General features: G+C 45.2%; 2 long non-coding RNA genes across 4 annotated transcripts; both read right to left on the bottom strand.

Annotated features, from left to right (window-relative positions):
• Window positions 1-8210: 8210 nt before the first annotated feature.
• LOC122541408 lies at window positions 8211-14553 on the bottom strand. 2 transcript variants are annotated; one of them, XR_006309594.1, is made up of 7 exons: window positions 14423-14553; window positions 14185-14226; window positions 12529-12643; window positions 12294-12333; window positions 11152-11268; window positions 10921-10956; window positions 8211-9036 (listed from the first exon to the last, which is right to left on the bottom strand). It is a non-coding gene; the product is annotated as an uncharacterized LOC122541408 (long non-coding RNA). The 2 variants fall into 2 exon arrangements; XR_006309593.1 differs by having other exon boundaries at window positions 14452-14547.
• Window positions 14554-15593: 1040 nt separating this feature from the next.
• On the bottom strand, window positions 15594-18828 carry LOC122541409. 2 transcript variants are annotated; one of them, XR_006309596.1, is made up of 4 exons: window positions 18765-18828; window positions 17897-17992; window positions 15840-15886; window positions 15594-15642 (listed from the first exon to the last, which is right to left on the bottom strand). It is a non-coding gene; the product is annotated as an uncharacterized LOC122541409 (long non-coding RNA). The 2 variants fall into 2 exon arrangements; XR_006309595.1 differs by lacking the exon at window positions 18765-18828 and having other exon boundaries at window positions 17897-18522.
• Between the last annotated feature and the right edge of the window lie 2422 nt (window positions 18829-21250).

Genomic DNA, 21250 nt, shown 5'->3' with positions numbered 1-21250 from the left:
CTGGACCTGTTTATGGCCAGGCCCAGGAGCAGACCCATGCGAAGGTCTTCAGACCGCCCTCCCTCCTCCATACTTGGTGCCCGACGATCAGGAGCGTGGGACTGAAGTGCAATCAAAAGCAGAGGAGGAGGTTTTTAAGAAAATCAAAAAGGGAGTGCAAACGCCCACACCCAATATACACGTGGTCCACGGACTCCACAGCGCCACAGAACAAGCAGTTGGGCTGGGGGTCCGTGGACCACCCTAATCTGCGGTTGCAGGGGACTGCTGCGTGCAGCACCCTCCACTTCAGATCCCCGAGAGAAAGGGGAAGGACTCCCGCATAGAGAGCCTTCCACTGGGGATCCCCACCGCCCGGTGGCAAATGGGCACGCCAAGGCGTGTCCGGACGGTGGATGAGGGAGAAGAGGTGGACGGTGTGCAGCAGCAGTCGATACAGGGCCCGCCTTTTTACGTCCTTAAAAGGGACAAAATTAAAATTCCGGAGGCGGCACAGGTTCCCTGGGGAATACCACAGACTCCCCGGTGTGGAATTGAACCTCGGTCTCCCGTGTGATGGGCAGGGATACTAACCACTATACTACTGAGGACTGGATCACTCCTGTTTATCCCTGTCAGCTAGGGTTCCCTGATTGGACCAGATTAACATCACTAATTAGGAAAATCATATTTAATGAGGTCTACTGGGCTGACCTCGGTACAGTCGCTATATCCCTCCCCCTCTGAGTTCGAGGACTTAGGCCAGTTATTTTTTTTTTGTAGGTAAAAACCACACAGTGACAGGTTTATTTGGAAGCACTAGCTTTCAAAGCGTGCTTCTCCATCAGGTGGTCGTGAAGCAGGACCATAAGACACAGAATTTAAAGCAAAAGACTGCAGTGATACAACAATACATTGAACAAACCTAGATAGTTAAGAATTCATCTTTTAGAATGGGTTTGCTGGTTTTGCCCGCCGACCTCTGTCCCCGCCCCCAGGCCTAACCCCGCCCCCACATCCAGCTCCAGTCCCACACCAGGTCCTAGCTCCCCGCCCTGCCGTGTGTCCACCATCCCTCCAGACTTGCCCCTCTCTGAGGATGAAAGATCAGTCCTCAGCAGAGGTCTCACCTTCGTTCCCACACGTTCTCGGGTCAATGAATTCAATACACGGAGTGACACCGAACAATTCTTCCGCCGCCTTCGCCTCCGTGCCTTATTCTTCAATCAAGACTCTCGCCCACCCTCTGACCACCCCTTCTCCCACCTCCAACACACCCCGTCCACCTGGACACCCCGTGCTGGCCTCCTACCTGCCCTCGACCTCTTCATAGCAAACTGCCGCCGCGATATTAACCGCTACCTGAACTCCCACACCCACATTCTCGAGATAACAAGGTTTTATAACAAAAGGTGACATCTCAGCTCAGACACTGCCTTAAAGATGTGAGGTTAGAGTCTGTCTGTATCCCAATTTTGAGTCAGACTGGTTCTATTTCCAAAGTGGAATTTACAAAATATTATAAAAAGTGCAGGTTCTGCATTTCTGCAAATACAAATTCATCCCATAAACTTATATGTGTGTGCACGTGCAGGAGAGAGAGATCAGAGATCAATGGATATTTGTATCACTGTAATCTTTTGCTATAAATTCTGTCTTCCGATCCTGCTTCACAACTACCTGATGAAGCAGCGCTTTGAAAGCTAGTGTTTCCAAATAAATCTGTTGGACTAGAACCTGGTGTTGTGTGATTTTTAACTTTGTCCACCCCAGTCCAAGACCAGCTCCTCCAAGTCTTGTTTTTCGTAGATCCTCCTGGGGCATTTTAACACCAGGTCAGGTATCTCCTACTCTGCCTCTGATATGGGTGGTGTGTGAGACCACAGTAGCTCACCTCTTGCACCCAAATCGTCTCTGAAGGCAGCAAAGGCATTGAGGCAGTGACATCCGACATGTCCATCTCAGATTCTAAGGTATCTTCAACACTTGACAGAGAGGGAGAACTCACCTGAACCCAGCAGTACACCAGAACTTCAAGAAAGTTGGGGCGAGAAGAGAATGTAATGGCCATCACTAAGGAGAAGATGCTGGAGTAGATGTAAGCTTTGTAGGTGGATAAGTCACATGGACAAAACCCCAGAGTCTGAAGGAGGTAGCTGAGGAGATTGAAAAAGTATTGGTGGTGATCTTTCAGGAATCACTGCAGTCAGGGATGGTCCCAGAGGACTGGAAAAGGACTAATGTTTTCGAAGAGAGGGAAGCAGAAGTCAGGGAATTAGGGGTCAGTTATGCTGAACTTGGCCACTGGTAAGATTTTAAAGTCTATTATTGAGGACAAGATTGCAGATTACTTGGAAGCACATGGTGAAATAGGGCTGAGTCAACATGGCTTCATCAAGGGGTTATGCCTGACAAATCTGTTTAAAGTATTTGAGAAGGTTAGATCAGAGAAAGCCAGTAAACATTATATCTTAAGAGTTGCAGGAGGTCTTTGTCAAGTTGCTACACAGGATGCTACTTAATAAGAGGAGAAAGTGAGGTCTGCAGATGCTGGAGATCAAAGTTGAAACTTTATTGCTGGAACAGCACAGCAGGTCAGGCAGCATCCAGGGAACAGGAGATTCGACGTTTCGGGCACAGGCCCTTCTTCAGGAATGAGCAGAGAGTGTTCAGCAGGAGAAGATAAAAGGTAGGGAGGAGGGACTTGGAGGAGGGGCGTTGGAAATGTGATAGGTGGAAAGAGGTCAAGGTGAGGGTGATAGGTCGGAGTAGGATGGAGGCGGAGAGGTCAAGAAGAAGACTGCAGGTCAGGAAGGCGGTGCCGGGCTGGAGGGATTCGGCTGAGACAAGGTGGGGGGAGGGGGGATGAAGAAACTGGTGAAGTCCAAGTTCATCCCCTGTGGTTGGAGGGTTCCCAGTCGGAAGATAAGACGCTCCTCCTCCGACCGTCGCGTTGTTGTGGTTTGGCGGTGGAAAAAGACCATGGTATTTGGGGCAAGGTCCAAGCATGGCTAAAGGAGTGACAGAAGGCAGAGAGTGCAGATAAAAGGATTTTTTTTCGGATGGCAATCGGTTTCTCGTGGAGTTCCATAGGGGTCAGTGTTGGACCACAACCTATACCATATGACACATTAACACTCTAGATGAAGGAACTAAGTGCATTGTTGCTAAGTTTGCAGATGACATAAACCTAGGTGGAGGGACAGTATTGTGGTGGGGAGGCTGCATAATGACTTGGACAATCTGGGAGAGTTGGCAACAAAATAACAGATGGAATACATTATGTACTTTGGTAAGAAGAAGTGTAAACTATTTTCTAAATGGGAATAGGCTTCTGAAATCTGAAGCACAAAAGGAACTTAGGAGTCCAAGTTCAGGATTCTCCTCACTTACATGCAGGTTCAGTTGGCAGATAGCAAAGCAAAAGCAATATTGTTGTCTATCTCAAAAGGTCTAGAATACAAGAGCAGAGATGTACTGCTGAGGCTGTCTACAGCTCTGGTCAGACTGTATTTGGAATATTGTGAGCAGTTTTGCGCCCTATATCGAAGGATGTACTGACATTAAAGTGGATGCAGAGGAGGGATGAAGGGCTTGTCATATGAGGAGCAGTTGAGGACTCTGGGTTGATGGAGTTCAGGAGAATGAGGGGGACACCGATTGAACCTTACAGAATACGGAGACCTGGATAGAGCGGGCATGGAAAGGTGATTCCACGAGAGTCATAGAGATGTACAGCATGGAAACAGACCCTTCAGTCCAACCCGTCCATGCCGACCAGATATCCCAACCCAATCTAGTCCCACCTGCCAGCACCCAGCCCATATCCCTCCAAACCCTTCCTATTCATAAACCCATCCAAATGCCTCTTAAATGTTGCAATTGTACCAGCCTTCACCACTTCCTCTGGCAACTCATTCCATACATGTACCACCCTCTGTGTGAAAACGTTGCCCCTTAGGTCTCTTTTATATTGTTCCCCTCTCACCCTAAACCCTTTAGTTCTGGACTCCCCCACCCCAGGGAAAACACTTTGTCTATTTATCCTATCCATGCCCCTCACAATTTTGTAAACCTCTATAAGGTCACTCCTCAGCCTCCGACGCTCCGGGGAAAACAGCCCCAGCCTGTTCAGCCTCTCCCTATAGTTCAAATCCTCCAACCCTGGCAACATCCTTGTAAATCTTTTCTGAAGCCTTTCAAGTTTCACAACATCTTTCCGATAGGAAGACCAGAATTGCACACAATATTCCAACAGTGGTCTAACCAGTATCCTGCACAGCTGCAACATGACCTCCCAACTTCTGTACTCAATACTCTGACTAATAAAGGAAAGCATACAAAACACCTTCTTCACTATCCTATCCACTTTCAAAGAGCTATGAACCTGCACTCCAAGGTCTCTTTGTTCAGCAACACTCCCTAGGACCTTGCCATTAAGTCTATAAGTGCTGCTAAGATTTTCTTTCCCAAAATGCAGCACCTCGCATTTATCTGAATTAAACTCCATCTGCCACTTCTCTGCCCATTGGCCCACCTGATCAAGATCCTGTTGTAATCTGAGGTAACCTTCTTCGCCGTCCACTACACCTCCAATTTTGGTGTAATCTGCAAACTTACTAACTATACCTCTTATGCTCACATCCAAATCATTTTGGTCAAAGGCCTCCAGTCTCAAAAACAACCCTCCACCACCACCACACCGTCTTCTACCTTTGAGCCAGTTCTGTATCGAAATGGCTAGTTCTCCCTGTATTCCGTGAGATCAAACCTTGGGGAACCTTGTTGAACACCTTACTGAAGTCCATATAGATCATATCTACCACTCTGTCCTCATTAATCCTCTTTGTTACTTCATCAAAAAATTCAATCAAGTTTGTGAGACATGATTTCCCATGCACAAAGCCATGTTGACTACCCCAAATCAGTCCTTGCCTTTCCAAATACATGTACATCCTGTCCCTCAGGATTCCCTCCAACAACTTGGCCACCACCGACATCAGACTCGCAGGTCTATAGTCCCCTGCTTGTCCTTACCACCCTTCTTAAACTGTGGCACCGCATTAGCCAACCTCCAGTCTTCCAGCACCTCACCTGTGACTATCAAAGCAAGAGGCCCAGCAATCACTTCCCTAGCTTCCCACAGATTTCTCGGGTACACCTGATCCAAGTCTTGGAGATTTATCCACCTTTATGCGTTTCAAGACATCCAGCACTTCCTGCTCTGTAATCTGGACATTTTTCAAGATGTCACCATCTATTTCCTTACATTCTACATCTTCCATGTCCTTCTCCACAGTAAATGCTGATGCAAAATACTGCCCCATTTTCTGTGGTTCCACACAATGGCTGCCTTGCTGATCTTTTAGGGGCCCATTCTGTCCCCAGATTTGTCCTTAATAAAAAACCTTTTGGATTCTCCTTAGTTCTATTTGCCAAAGCTATCTGATGTCCCCTTTTTGCCCTCCTGATTTCCCTCTTAAGTATACTCCTACTGCCTTCATAGTCTTCTAAGGATTCACTCGATCTATCCTGTCTATACCTGACATATGCTTCCTTCTTTTTCTTAACCAAACCCTCAATTTCTTTAGTTATCTAGCATTCCCTATTCCAGCCTTTCCTTTCACCTTAACAGGAATATACTTTGTCTGGATTCTCGTTATTTCATTTCTGAAGGCTTCCCATTTTTCAGCCATCCCTTTACCTGTGAACATCTACCCCCAATCAACTTTTGAAAAATCTTGCCTAATACTGTCAAAATTGGTCTTTCTCCAATTTAGAACTTCAACTTTTTAGATCTGGTCTATCCTTTTCCATCACTATTTTAAATCTAATAGAATTATAGTCACTGGCCCCAAAGTGCTCCCCCACTGACACCTCAGTCATCTGCCCTGCCTTACTTCCCAAGAGTAGGTCAAGTTTTGCACCTTCTATAGTCAGTACATCCATATACTGAATCAGAAAATGTTCTTGTACACACTTAACAAATTCCTCTCCATCTAAACCCTTAACACTATGGCAGTCCCAGTCTACATTTGGAAGGTTAAAATCCCCTATTATTCTTACAGATAGCTGAGATTGGACCTGAGGGCACATTCTCAGGGAGAAGGAATGAGACTCTTTTGAACTGAGATGAGGAGTAAGTTCTTCAGAGATCGATAGGTTCTTGATTGATATGAAGATCAAGGGTTACAGGTGAATGGGGTTGAGAAACGTATCAGCCATGATAAAGGGTGGAGCATACTTGATGGGCCAAATAGGCTAATTCTGCTCCTATAGCTTATGATTAGTGACTTTGATTTGATCTGTTTCAGCACCATGCAAAGGGTGGAGTGATTCAACCATGGGAATTACATTTTGGAAGCATCTAGGCAGGGATTTTGAAGGTGTCAACATGCCCAAGGGCTTTGGTGGGGCAGAGACATTTGGAGATGGGACAGTATTTTACAAGGACAGAATGGTTTAAGGGTTTTTTTTTGAAGAAAGATCATGGCAACAGGTTTAATGGAGGAATATCACTTGAAGAGAGTGAATCTTTACAATGTCAGCTTATGAGTACGTTCGCGATGGCATGTTGGGTGATCATCAAATTACTGGGAACAGGATAAAGGGAGCATTGGCAAGAAAAGCTCAGGGAAGCCAAGAGGGGAGACCAGAGGGAAACGAGAAGACACAAATACCAGGAGAAGCGCTAAAGGAAGTTTGATCAGGTGAACTGGCGAAGGGGGGGATGTGGCAGAGGTGACCAACTCTTAATAACAGAGAATCTATGAGCTTCATACACTTATTAGAGGTGAAGGTGGAGGAGTTTCAGAAAATTACGGATTATTCTTGCATGTTCAGATGATCCTGGCACAGTAGGCAGACAAGAGCAGGACCTAATAGTATTTGAAGTGGTACAGTGAGTGGTTAAACCAGTTGCCCAGTGATCCTTTCAGTATTCCTTGGGATTTAAGTGAAAATGTACCAAATTTGAAGAAAATGGCTGTGGTGATGACACCTTTTTTCTTGTGACTCACTTAGGACTGTGCCTCAATCTGAGTGACACTCTTTATCCTGTGACTTAATTCACACAACTGTATTTTAACCTGAGAGACTCACCCAGGACTGTGTCTTATCTTGTATGACTTATTTGGGACTGTGCGTTGAGATTGTATCTCCCTGATGTCCAACATGTTGATCGTGATCAAATGGTTGATTGCATTAATCTTACACCTGATCCCAATAGCCACCCATGTGTCTCACAGTCGATACCAGCACTCAATCATGTGTCTCACATTTGATCACACTACCTACATTCTGCACCATGACTTCTTGTGCAGTGTAACGCCAACTGTGTGGGCTCAACTCCCATCACCACTGTGGTTACGATCAAGAATTCTCCTTCTCAACATCTTCCTTTGCCTGAGCTATGGTGGCCGTCAGGTTCTCTCTCTCTGATGAATGGCCTCGTAAGACTATGGCAACTCACATTAGAAATATAGACTATTCAGCTTGCTTGAGAAATAACATTGCAATAAAAAAAAACTGCTTTGTATCACAATTGGTGGTGCACCATGCTGCTCGCCAATGCAAACTTTATTGACCTAATTTTCACTCTTTTGGCATTTATCACTATATAATACACCAGCAGGAATTAAGTAAAGCTATGACCTTTGCATTTTTGTTAAGACTTAAAACACAATTTGAGCCAGAGCTCTTCAGCACTGATTGTTTAAAATTGTCTACTTGACAAACTTGTATTACCCAAATGATGCATTAAGTCAAGGGTGGGTCCTGCAAATATTTTTGTGCTGAGATGACCACGTTTCTTAAATCAAGGAAGGAAATGCGCAGCGAAACATCAGAAGAGGTGTGGTTACTCAAATTTCTTACAAAGGTCAGAGGTTTGGCAGAAGCAATCAGTACTTCAAATGTATTCAAATTGAAGCTGGGTGTATGGTCCACTCAATTAAAATAAAATATTGGAACACTTTCAGATACTGGAGGAAATTAGAGTGAAAAATTTGAAGAATTCAACAGAATTTCATAAATCAGATGGTGGAAGAAATTGTCATACTCATCTCAGATTCATTCCTTCAAGTAGACACTGGGTGTGTTGGCTGCCAGTGTCCATCAAGGGTTTTATTTACAATGTTGAGTTAAAATGTAAGTAATTACAAAGCAAAATGATATTGAGCTGAAAGTGACAGCACAGGAGTGATTTTTTTTTTGGGGGGGGGGGAAAAAGAGGGAGGGGAAGCAGGGTGAATTGGAAACATGGAAATACTGGTTGCTTATTTTGATTCCGCACAGCAAAAGACCATTTGGCCCACTTGGCAACACCAACATCCCAAGAAATGAACAAAATGTGCTCAACAGCATTAGGCTGGATTACTAATTTCACAACATATCCCTAGACCACACTTTGCTCCCTGGGGATGAACAAGAGGGAAGGAAGGAAGAATGGAAGGATTGAATGCAGGAAGGATGGAAGTAAGGAAGGAAAGAATGATGGAAGAAAAGAAGGAAGCACTTTAACCCCATCTATAACCTTTAAATATCCCCTCAGCTCGCAAAACTTGGCAAGTTAGCAGTGTTTTCTTTTAAGATATTTCTCCATCTGTCGAGAGATGTGCAGGCTAGGGTGGGTTGGACATGGGAAACGTATGGTTACAGGGATAGGTGTGGGTCTGGGTGCTGTTTAGATGATCAGCGTAGACTCAATGGGACAGATGGCTTGCTTTCACACTACAGGGATTCTATGATTCCAAAATGTGCTGACACTAACCACATTGGGTAAAAGAAAGCATGCAACTTTGAATAACAATAACAGCACCATCAGGCTTACTTTATTACCAGTACAGTTCCCCCACAGATAAAGAAAACTTTGCAGCACTCAACCCAAATACAGCTTAACCCTTCAAGTAAAAAAAAAATCAACCAAGTAGCAGGACTGCACAAGCTGACTGGTCAGATGCAGGCGATGAAAGCTTCACAAAAGAAAATTATCCACATTTTCTCCCACTTGTGCTGTAGTCACAGGAAGATAGCATCCCTGCCCAGGTTCCCTGCAACCTATGAAGGAACACAGAGACTCAGAATGGCTCAATATTAGCTGCAAAATGCACACATCAGATGATCTGCATGTTCAAAGCACTGAGATCAACAAAGGTAGTAATTCAGTAACTCTAGTCTGTATAGTGTCATCATTAAGCACTCCAACAAGGACCTTAATATTGTTATGAAGACGTGGGTGTACTGTACCTTTAAGGGAGTAAAAGCTAGCAATGACAGCACCAAGTGTTCTCAGTAAGACACAATGTAACATGTGCACCAACTACTGGGGTAGCTTGTTGCCTGGAAACATATTTGAATTAGGCCAGTTTAAATTATATCCCGAAAAATACCAAATTCCAATAAAGTTTGAATTGAGTACATTGACAATCTTAAAAGCCAAAAGACACAATCCAATGCTTTGGGGTCTAAGACTGGGGAAAATTGAACAGTCGGGAGGAGAACTGCCAAGCCAACAACATTGAACACTGTCCAGAATAGCTTTCTTATAAGTAATAGCTCTCTTAAAAGTACCTTTATCGATCAGTAAGCTGTGACGCAGTATCCCCCAAGGAGAAAACACAACCGAAATACAGAGGAGCAACTAAAGCTGCCTGTTTTTGAGATAAGTGTTGTTTTGTAAATTTTAATTGGGAGTTTTATCAGATTAGTATTATAGAAGGGAAGGTAAAAGATAGGTTAGAGGAAGGAATTGTAAATAGTTGCTAATTATCCTATTGTACTTTATTTAAAGTTATTAAATTTTACTTTAAATAGTTCTTGGCCTCGAAGTTTTACAGATTACTGCATATGATAAATCTTTTCTGTGTTGCTAGTTTTAATTTAAGCGGAGAGTATACCCCGTGTCACGACCGTTTATAATGATGAATTATTTACACTCCTCATTACTTTAAAAAAACTTTCATCCTTCACTGTATAAATCTGAAAAAGAGAAAGAATGCAAGCAGGCTTTTAACAAAGAAAAACTCACTAAATGCCCATCATCTCCAATTGCCTTGAAAAGGAGTGTGCAAAAAAGAGAGAGAGGCCTGCCTCTCCAGCTTGATTTCTTGAAAAAAAAATCAGGACAACAATAAAGTTCTATTGATATAGAACTTTATAGACTCCTGATATCTACTGAATTTAAACTCCACCATTTGCCAAGGCACGATTCGAACTCGAGGCTCCCCAGAACATTTCCTGGGTTTCCGGATTTAACAGTCGTGCGTCAATACCACTAGGCCAACACTTACCCTCACTGAAGGCATGTGGTCCAGACCAGATAAGGATGGCAGATATCTTTCACTAGAGGGCATCAGTGAGCCAGATCTGTTTTTTACAACAGCGATGACCACCTTACCAGAGACCAGCATTCTACACCACGCTTTTCCCCATCCCCTTAAATTAATTATTTCATTAATAGAATATAAACTGGTCACCCTGGACTGATAATCCTGAGGTCCATTTGCTATGATCTTCTCAGACCATAAGGCAGCTTTCTCATTACAGAAAGAATAAGAGCAAAAGAGACGCAAGTGATAGTGGGGTTTAACCAGAGGGTCATAATATCTTAGCCAGTGGTGCAATTGAGAAGGACAGTCCTTCATGGTAGGAGAAAGTGAGGACTGCAGATGCTGGGGATCAGAGCTAAAAAATGTGTTGCTGGAAAAGCCCTGAAGAAGGGCTTATGCCCGAATCGTCGATTCTCCTTTGACGCTGCCTGACCTGCTGCGCTTTTCCAGCAACACATTTTTAAGTCCTTCATGGTAACCTCAGACAGTGCAGGAATTGAACTCTCACTGATTGCTGTGCATCACAAACCAGCCAACTGAGGTGACAGACCCCGCAATATCAGCACCAATCTATCACCTCTCCCTGCAAGTTTATTGAACAAATACAACTCACCTCAACAGATACCTCATTTCAGTCATGTCTCTGAATCTGTAAACAAAAACAGGAAGATAACTAACACTGCCCTCCAGATGTACAATGGACAACAACAGCCAAGCAGTGGCGAGTATTCAGAGCACTGTGAATGTGTCGTCAGGTTTAAATCTGTAACTCTAGTCTGTAAAGAGTCATCATTAATACTCTTGTAGCCCCCCAATACAGAGTTGTAATAAAATTATCACATACCCAATCAGATTGCGTGGAGCCAACACAACCTAGTCAGGGTGAGGGGCCTGTTTCCGTGCTGTCAATGCTGCCTGTCCACAAATGTATAACACCAGCCTTCCATCCCAGCCAGTGAACCTGCATGGGAGAACATAGTTACATACAGCTCACCCAGCACCCAAAAACCATAGTTATGCAGCAAGGTTTGGGGAAAGTGTTCAGAGTAACACTCTTATTGTTACGTTTGACTTTTGATCTGTAAACTGTCACTGAATGCCTTGGACACAAGGGGTAGCTCAGTGGTTAGTGCTGCTGCCTCAAAGCACCAGGAACCCGGGTTAGATTCCACCCTCGGGCGACTGTGTGTGTGTGTGTGTGTGTGTGTGTGTGTGTGTGTGTGGAGTTTGCACATTCTGTTTGGGTTTCCTTCAGGTGACCCAGTTTCCTCCCAGACCAAGGACATGCAGGTTAGGTAGTCTAGCTGTGCTAAATTGCCAGTAGGGTCCAGGGACGGGTAGGTTGGCCATGGGGAACGTAGGGTTACAGGAATAGGGGGAATTCTATGTGGATAGTCTTCAGGAGGGTTAGCATGGATTTTGATGGACTGAATGGCCTGCTGCAACACTGTCAGGGTGGTCTCCGAACTCACCATTTTTTGCACATAGTGGCTAGAAAATCAGGCTTTTTGTGGAGGGGTGGGGTGGGACCACGAAGGGTTAGTTCCAAGATGCTCAGCCCTCGCTTCCTAAAACGAGACAGAGCCATTCTTTGCCAGTCCAGCCGACACACCTACTTTCTTCTTGCTGGGGACTGTGTACATTCCTGGGTAGGTGAGCATTGGTTGCCCATCCCTAACTGCTCTCGAACTAAGTGGCTCGCGGGGCCAATTTAAGGACCAGTTAACAATCTGCCATGTCACTGTGGGTCCAGAGTCCCCAGGTTAAGCCAGACCGGGTGAGAACTGCCGACTTTCTTCCCTGAAGGACTCTCACAAAATAGGAGAGTTTTAAACAATTGTTGCTTTCAATTCTAGACTTTAAATTTAAAAATTTATCAGCTGCTCCGAGATTTGAACCGATGCTTCTAGGGTATTAGGATTACTCATCCATTGGCGCTTCCGAGGCCACCATATCCCACAAATAGACAAAAGGAGAGCGACTCACCTCAGAGCCACACAATGAGTCCTAGGTCACCTCTTGGAACCTGTAAAACAGAAACGGGAGGACAACTGAATAATGCTCTCCAGACGTACGTCGGACAACGGCCAAGCACCGCCAAGTATTCAGAGCACTGTGAATGTGTCGTCAGGTTTAAATCGGTAACTCTAGTCTGTGAAGAGTCATCATTAATACTCTTGTAGCCCCTCAATCGCAGGTTGTAATAAGAACTATCACATACCCAGTCAGATTGTGTGGAGCTGACAACCCAGTCAGGGTGAGGAGCCTGTTTCCATAGCGTGAATGTTGCCTGTCCACAGCTGTGTAACACCAGCCTTCCATCCCAGCCAATGAACCTGCAAGAGGGGAATGTTGTTAAATACAGTGCACCCAGTACCTGAAACCAGAGGTACGCAGCAACATTTGGGGGGGGGGGGGGGGGGGGGTTTCATTCCACCCTCACGTGACTATCTGTGTGGAGTTTGTGCATTTGCCCCATCTGCGTGGGTTTCCTCCCAAAGTACAAAGATGTGCAGTTTAGGTGCATCAGCAATGCTAAATTCTACACCTTGGGATGTCAAGATTGGGTTGGTTGCAGGGATTTGAGGTGGGGTGGGGGTTGGCAGGGGTGACATGGTCTTTGGGAGAGTTAGTGTGGACTTGATGCGCCAAATGACCTCCTTCCACACTGGAATGGGAACTACGAACACGCCACTTCTGTTCCTAACTGCCAGGTATAATCTGGGGGTGTGGGGAGATGAGTGGTCAGTTCCGAGGTGCTCAGTCCTCACTCTAAAACATAAACCAGCCATTCTTTGCCAGTCCAGCTCCCCCCAAAACTGGAGGTAGGTTTGCTTGCTGAGCTACAAGGTTCGCTTTCAGACGTTTCGTCACCATACTAGGTAAGATCAGTGAACCTCCGGCTGAAGCAATGGAGGCATGGCCAACAGGAAAACAATACGTACTGACCAAATACTGAACTACAAGCAAAACTAATGTCATTTACAAAATACCTTGCAAGAACTGCAACAAACACTACATTGGACAATAAGCAGAAAATTAGTGACCAGGATACATGAACATCAACTAGCCACAAAAGACATGACCCACTCTCACTAGTGTCTTTACATACAGATAAGGAAGGACACCATTTCGACTGGGACAGCACAGCCCTGCGAGGAGAAGCCAAACAGGCACGCAAAAGAATCCCTGGAAGCATGGCATTCCAACCGGAACTCTATCAACAAACACATCGAGTTAGCCCCCATTTACTACCCCGAAGAAAAAACAGGAAATGACACCCCCCCCCCCCCCCACTTTCTATTTAAGTGTTTAGGTTTCCTTGGGTTGGTAATGTCATTCCCTGGGGGGGGGGTGTCATTTCCTGTTTTTTCTTCGGGGTAGTAAATGGGGGCTAACTCGATGTGTTTGTTGATAGAGTTCCGGTTGGAATGCCATGCTTCCAGGGATTCTTTTGCGTGCCTGTTTGGCTTCTCCTCAGAGAGCTGTGCTGTCCCAGTCGAAATGGTGTCCTTCCTTATCTGTATGTAAAGACACTAGTGAGAGTGGGTCATGTCTTTTGTGGCTAGTTGATGTTCATGTATCCTGGTCACTAATTTTCTGCTTATTGTCCAATGTAGAGTTTGTTGCAGTTCTTGCAAGGTATTTTGTAAATGACATTAGTTTTGCTTGTAGTTCAGTATTTGGTCAGTACGTATTGTTTTCCTGTTGGTGTGACTGTCTGTCCGATGGTTTCCTGAGTTATAAACACAACAGAAATCAGGCCATACCTTCATCCAGATGCTCACTGATGATGTACCTAGTATGGTGACATTAGGATTACTAGTCCATTGACACCACCACTAGACCACAAATTGACACAAAAAGAGCAACTCACCTCAGAGCCACACAATTAGAGTCCTACGTCACCTCTTAGAATCTGTAAAACAGAAACAGGAGGACAATTGAATAATGCTCTCCAGACATACATCGGACAACGGCCAAGTACTGACGAGTATTCAGAGCACTGTGAATGTGTCGTCAGGTTTAAATCTGTAACTCTAGTCTGTGAAGAGTCATCATTAATACTCTTGTAGCCCCTGAATCGCAGGTTGTAATAAAAAACTATCACATACCCAATCAGATTGCGTGGAGCTGACACAACCCAATCAGATTGCGTGGAGCTGACACAACCCAGTCAGGGTGAGGGGCTTGTTTCCATAGCGTGAATGCTGCCTGTCCACAGCCTTCCACCCCAGCCAGCGAACCTGCAAGAGAGGAATATTGTTAAATACAGTGCAACCAGAACCCAAAAACCACAGAGACCAGGTACGCAGCAACGTTTGTGGGAAAGTGTTCAGAGTAACATGCCTGTTTGTCAAGTTTGACTTTAGAATCTGTAAACTGTTACCGTGAATGCCTTGGACATAAGGGGCTGCACTGAGGTTCAGTGGTTAGCACTGCTGCCTAACAGCACTGGGCATCTGGGTTCAATTCCACCCACACGCCACTGTGTGCAGTTTGCATGTTTCCCCCATCTGCGTGGGTTTCCTCCCAAAGTCCAAAGATGTGCAGTTTAGGTGGATCGGCCATGCTAAACCATCCATAGTGTCCAGTGGTGTGGATCAGAGAATGAGTGGATAGGGCATGGGAAATCCACAGTTGCAGGGATCATTTTGGGGGCGGACAGGGGGAAATTGTACTCTGGGAGGATAGTCTTCAGGAGGGAGAGTGTGGACTCTATGTGCTGAATGGACTCCTTCCACACTGTACGGGGAGCTACAAACTCACCACTTCTGTCCATAGTTGCCAGGTATAGTGGGGGGGTGGGGGGGAAAGAGGAGAAGAGAGAATACATGGTAAGTTCTGAGATACTATGTAAAACAAAAAAACAACAATTCTTCGCCAGTCCAGCTGACCACACCGCTGTCCCTTCACCCAACAAATTTAATCTTCCCTAGGAACGATTCTGGGTCAGTCACCATTTATTGCCCATCCCTAACTGCCCTTGAACTCAGCGGCTCTCTGGGCCAATGCAATGACCAGTTAAGAATCGACCATGTCGCTGTGTATCTGGAGACCCAGGTTAAGCCAGACCGGGTGAGAACTGCAGACATCCTCCCTTGAAGGACTCCCACAAATTCAGTGAGTTTTAAATAACAATTATTGCTTTCAATTCCAGACTTGAAATTTAAGACTATCAGTTGCTGCGAGATTTGAACCCGTACTTCCAGAGCATTAGAATTACTCATCCACTGACACTACCACAAGGACACCATATCCCACTAAGTTAGAGAGAGCAACTCGCCTCAGAGCCACTCAGCAACGCTTCGAGTCCTAGGTCACCTCTCCAAACCTATAAAACAGAAAAAGGAGGACAATTGAATGATGCCCTTAAGACATACATTGGACAACGGCCAAGTATTGACAAGTATTCAGAGCACTGTGAAAGTGTCGTCAGATTTAAATCTGTAACTCTAGTCTGTAAAGAGTCATCATTATTACTGAAATATTTAACCTGAGAGTCAATTCATTGTGAATGAATGTCTGTACCTGGTCACAATGCAAAGTCAGGATCCCGAGATGTCCCAGTCATCAATCTGTAAAAGAAAATAACGTTAAACAAAATTCTGTCTTTACTCTTCCCTGCCCCACTCCCCCTCCATTGTTGTTTCGTGAGGTGTGGATGTTGCTTGCAAAGTCAGCATTTGTTAATCCCCCCTATTCCTGCCCTTCAAAAGTAGTACCTCACTCAGCCATTTAAATTTCCCTTCCCACTTGGTTGACGATGCCCTCCAATGCATCTCACCCATGTCCTGCACCTCCAATCAATCCCACCGCCCCGTGGAGGAACATGTCAACTCTTCCACCTACCCTGCCAAGGACACGCAGGTCCTGGGCCTCCCCATCACCAACGCCTGGAGGAAGAATGCCTCATCTTCTGCCTCGAAACACTTCAACCCCAGGGCATCAATGTGGACTTCACCAGTTTCCTCATTTCCCCCCCCCCACATTAACCCAGTTCCAACCTTCCAGCTCAGCACCATCTCATGACCTGTCCTACCTGCCAACCCATCCACTCCACCCTCCTCGCCGACCTATCACCTTCACTCCCACCTCCATCAACCTGCTGCACTCCTGCCTCCACCCCAGAGGCTCCCTGCCTCATTCCTGATGAAGGTCTTTTGCCCGAAAGGTCAGTTTTCCTGCTCCTCGGATGCTGTCTGACCTGCTCTGCTTTTCCAGCACCACGCTAATCATGACCACTGCCTTCTCCATTGTTCACTTTCCAGGAGGGAATATAATGGTGCTTTTGCTGGTGGAGAGGCTGACGTCCAGCTTGGAAAGAACAAGGATGGTTTGGACCTAAATGCGTGAGTCACCATCTCCCCTTTGGGTAGCCAATGTAGCAGCCAACTCTAGCACATTATAAATGAGTGGCCAAACTTCAATGAGCTGCAAGGAACTGTGGAACATCCAAAAAGAGTGCTTTAAAATAAAATTTGCTATTCCAGTCGCAAGTGGATGAGTCCAGCACCTCGTCTCCATAGACCCTGCACTACCAGTCAGGAATTGGCCGTCCTCACCAGAAAGGAACAGGGTTGCTGGGTTTGGGGACACCGCTTCGCCTCTAACCAGCACAAAGTCGGATCAAGAGACCTCAAGGAGGAACATACAGAATGCTGGAGAAACCCAGCAGGCCAGTGGAGAGAGAAGCAAGAGTTAACATTTAGTCCTTCCTGGAAGAGCATACATCTGTGTGGGTCTGCGTGCAAGGAGAAAATATATAACGACCCACCTGCCAAACAAACATTTGCTAAGACCAGGCACCAAAGCTGAGGCTATATACCACACGATGAGCTTTCAAAACAAAGCTCAGCCTAACATGAGTCAGGTTAGGAGAGGATCAGAAAACAAGGCCCATGCCTCTTGCCTCAAGAGGTCATTCATACACATTCACCCTCCCTCCACTGGAGGGCAACCACGAGCACCCTCCCTCCAAACATCAGCTACAATTTTAACTCAAAAAAAAGCCAGGGCGGGAAACAGTGGTTTTAGAACATAGAACAGTACAGGGCCTTCAGCCCTCTATGTTGCGCTGGTTTCGATCCTACTCTAACATCTGACTAACTTACATACCCTTCATTGTACTAACTTCATTGTGCCTATCCAAGTCACTTAAATGTCCCTAATACATGTGACTCTACTATACTTTTCTCCCTGCATTCTCGATGGTTCTCTCCCCCACACACTCATCTGTAAAGAAAATAATTCTGAAACACTGACTGCAAAATGATCACCGCAACAGAAGTGCAGACCTGATCAGGCCTAAAAAAAAAAGTCTGAATGATTCAGAGTAGGACTTGCAACAATATTTGCCAATTCGCAAGTGACCTCACTTATAAAGTTTAGGACAAGATCTGAATACAGAAAGGCAAAAGTGAGGAATACAGATGCTGGAGATCACAGTCTAGATTAGAGTGTGCTGGAAAAGCACTGCAGGTCAGGCAGCATCCGAGGGGCTGGAAAATCCTAGTCTGATGGTTGTTAACATGGTTTTTGAACAAAATGAAGGAAAATAGCTTTCTCTTAAGAATATTTCGACTGACCTTAGGAGGCTGGAACCTGGGCAACATACAGGATCTGGCCTGTGGCCTATCACCCCCATATTCTGAAACAATCCACCACGTCTGTAACCAGCAACTCTGCATCAAACAAGAAAATAAAGAGTAAAATTCAACCATCAGAGACAACCTTCACAAGCCCTAACTGATGCTTTTTGAAAATGAAAACAAAATCAAAAACGTGGGCCCAGGAACTGGCACAAAAGTCTCGACTCCACGTGGACACTCGAGACCGTTCACACTTTTATTTTAAAAAAAAACACCCTTTATAACCTAGAGAAAACGTTTTATATATATTTTGTTTAAATTTCAGGGCAATTAAACTAAGTTTTTCATGTTTTTGAAAATTAAAATAACGAATGCTCTTAATTACGAATGCTCTTTCCACAAGCTTAACTGCAAAACCCAACGCTCCAAAAAAGCATTCCTTACAGACAAAAAAAAAGCCTTTTAAAATATTATTAATCCCTGAATTGGTGAAACGTCCTTCCCAATATCACCGTCCTCCAAACTAATTTGCAGATGTCCACATTTTCAAGACGCACTGAAACGAGCGTCAAAATGAGCCATAAAATTTAATAGCTGCCATTATTTTTTTTAAAAATACTGAAAAATACACGCGGCACCTGAAGTCTGTGAAGCTGCAAGGTGCTTGAGGCAACAAATCTGCAAAACTGAACATACTGGGGAAGGGGAGGCGGGGGGGTAAAACTCCTATAAATGCATTAAAACAATTTTACAAAGGATTTCATTCGTGAAATCTCTTTTTTTTTTCTCCCCAGCCCATCTCATTGCTTTTAAATTAGTTTTGCATTCCCCAACCCCCAACCACGCACCCTCTGCGAGCACCTACCTCTCCCTCTGCCAAGCAGCAACTGGACTCTTCCTTTCGGGGTGCGCACCTCCAAGGTCACCACACCACGTGGCGCCCACTGGGCTGAAGGACCCCGGCCAAGGAAGCAGTCGCCCGCTGCAGTCGCCTCCCCTCCCAACCGGTTTTTTTTGGAAAATAAATCAGTTCCGTGCCACCTTTTGTTTTTTTTTTCCCCCAAATCATTTATAAATTGCTCACTCCTTCGGTTGGTTTCGTTTCATTTGAATTTTTTTTTCTTTCCCTCTCCAGCAGGCATAGTTGAAGACGAGCGGTTGGGTTGGGCGTGGGGTCCTTAATTGTTCTCTGAATGAATGAATGAATCTTCAGTCAGACCCAATAAAGGAGATTATTATTATTTTTTATATTAGATTCCCTACAGTGTGGAAACAGGCCCTTCAGCCCAACAAGTCCACACCGACCCTCCAAACAGTGTCTTCACTGGGAAGACACAAGCAATCTCCCAGATGTAATAGTGGCTGAAGGACCTGGTCCTCACCCTGAACAACTTTTCTTTCCAATCTTCCCACTTTCTCCAAACAAAAGGAGTAGCCATGGGCACCCGCATGGGCCCGAGCTATGCCTGCCTCTTCGTAGGGTATGTTGAACAATCCATCTTCCGCAACTACACTGGCCCCACCCCCCATCTTTTTCTTCGCTACATTGATGACTGTATCGGCGCTACCTCGTGCTCCCCCGAGGAGGTTGGACAGTTCATCCACTACACTAACACCTTCCACCCCGCCCTCAAATTCACCTGGACAGTCTCGGGCTCCTCCCTCCCCTTCCTAGACCTTTCTGTTTCTATCTCAGGCGACCGAATCAACACGGACATCTACTACATTTCTCCTCCAAGAAGGATTTGACCCGACCACACTGAAGGAATGGCGGTGTATTTCCAAGTCAAGATGGCGAGGGGTTGGAAGGGGAACCTGCAGGTGGTGGGGTTCGCATGCATCTGCTGCCTTTGTCTTTCCAGGTGAAAGTGGTTATGGGTTTGGCAGGTACTGTCTGATGAGTCATGACTAATTTTTGCAGTGCATCTTGTGGATGATTCACACTGCTGTTATGGTGTGCTGGTGGTGAATATTTGTGGATATGGTGACAATCAAGCTGGCTGCTTTGCCCTGGATTGTGTCAAGCTTCTTGAGTGTTGTTGGAGTTATATTCATCCAAACAGTGGCATGTATTCCATCACACTTCTCACTTGTAGATGGTGGACAGGCTTAGGGAGTCAGGAGGTGAGTTACTATCTTGTTGCCCATCCCTAATTGCCCTCGGAAAGGTAGGAAACTGCCTTCCACAACCACCGTGATCCTTGAGGTATACCCAACAGTGCTGTTAGAGAGGGAGTTCCAGGATTTTGACCCAGCAAGTGAAAGAATGGCAATATAGTTTCAAGTTGGGATGGGGTGTGGTTTGCAGGGGGATCTTGCTATCAGTGCTGTTTGTCTGCACCTTCTAAGTGTGGTAGTGGTTGTGGGTTGAACCACTATTGAAGGACCTTTGGTCAGTGCATTTTGTAGATGCAGTGCTGCCATTTTTTTAGTTCAGGTTTGAATGTTTAAGATACTGGATGAGGTCGAAAAGTGTGGCACTGGAAAAGCACAGCAGGTCAGGCAGCAGCCGAGGAGCAGGAGAGTCGATGTTTCAGACATAAACACCTTCATCAGGAATGTGCTGGATGAGGTACCAATCAAGCAGGCTGTTTTGTGATGGATTGTGTTCAGCTTCTTGACTGTCGTTACAGCTGCAGAACAAGTAGACTGTTTTCCATCACTCCCACAATGAGTCACGGACGGGTTTTGAGAAGTCAGGAGGCAAGTTACTGCTGCAGAAATCTCAGTCTCAATCTGACCTTCTAATGTAGCCAAAGTAGTTGCATATTTGGACTTTGCAAGATCAACAATAAGGAGGTGATATTGTCATTTCAGTGTTGAGGCAAATGCTGGGTGGCCCATCCAGTTTATTTCCTTTTAGATTCTGTAGTAGTTTGAGACAACCGAGTGGCTAGCTGCTTTTGAAGGATGCTGATGCTAAGGTATCTTTTGTTAACCTCTTGGTTTACTTCCTAATCCCAACAGCACCTACCTGCTTGAGTTCTTCTACTTTGCCAATTTCCCTTATTCTCAACATTTGTAGTCTGTTAGTAGTCAATGAAACCTTGCATAAAAGTTAAACTATTATGCAGTTCATCCCCTCGAACATCTAAATCTAAATCAGTACTGACATTAGTCATACATAACAAGTCCTGCAGGATCCCACTGAAAATCAGAACCTAACCACACCCCGAGGCAATAGCCATCTGGCAATGAATAAATAGAGTCATAGAGATGTACAGCATGGAAACAGACACTTTGGTCCAACCTGTCCATGCTGACCAGATATCCCAACCCAATCTAGTCCCACCTGCCAGCACCCAGCCCATATCCCTCCAAACTCTTCCTATTCATATATCCATCCAAATG

This window comes from Chiloscyllium plagiosum, chromosome 37, assembly GCF_004010195.1.
Source record: "Chiloscyllium plagiosum isolate BGI_BamShark_2017 chromosome 37, ASM401019v2, whole genome shotgun sequence".
NCBI classification, from domain to species: domain Eukaryota; kingdom Metazoa; phylum Chordata; class Chondrichthyes; order Orectolobiformes; family Hemiscylliidae; genus Chiloscyllium; species Chiloscyllium plagiosum.
This window is presented reverse-complemented; position numbering and strand designations above follow the sequence as displayed.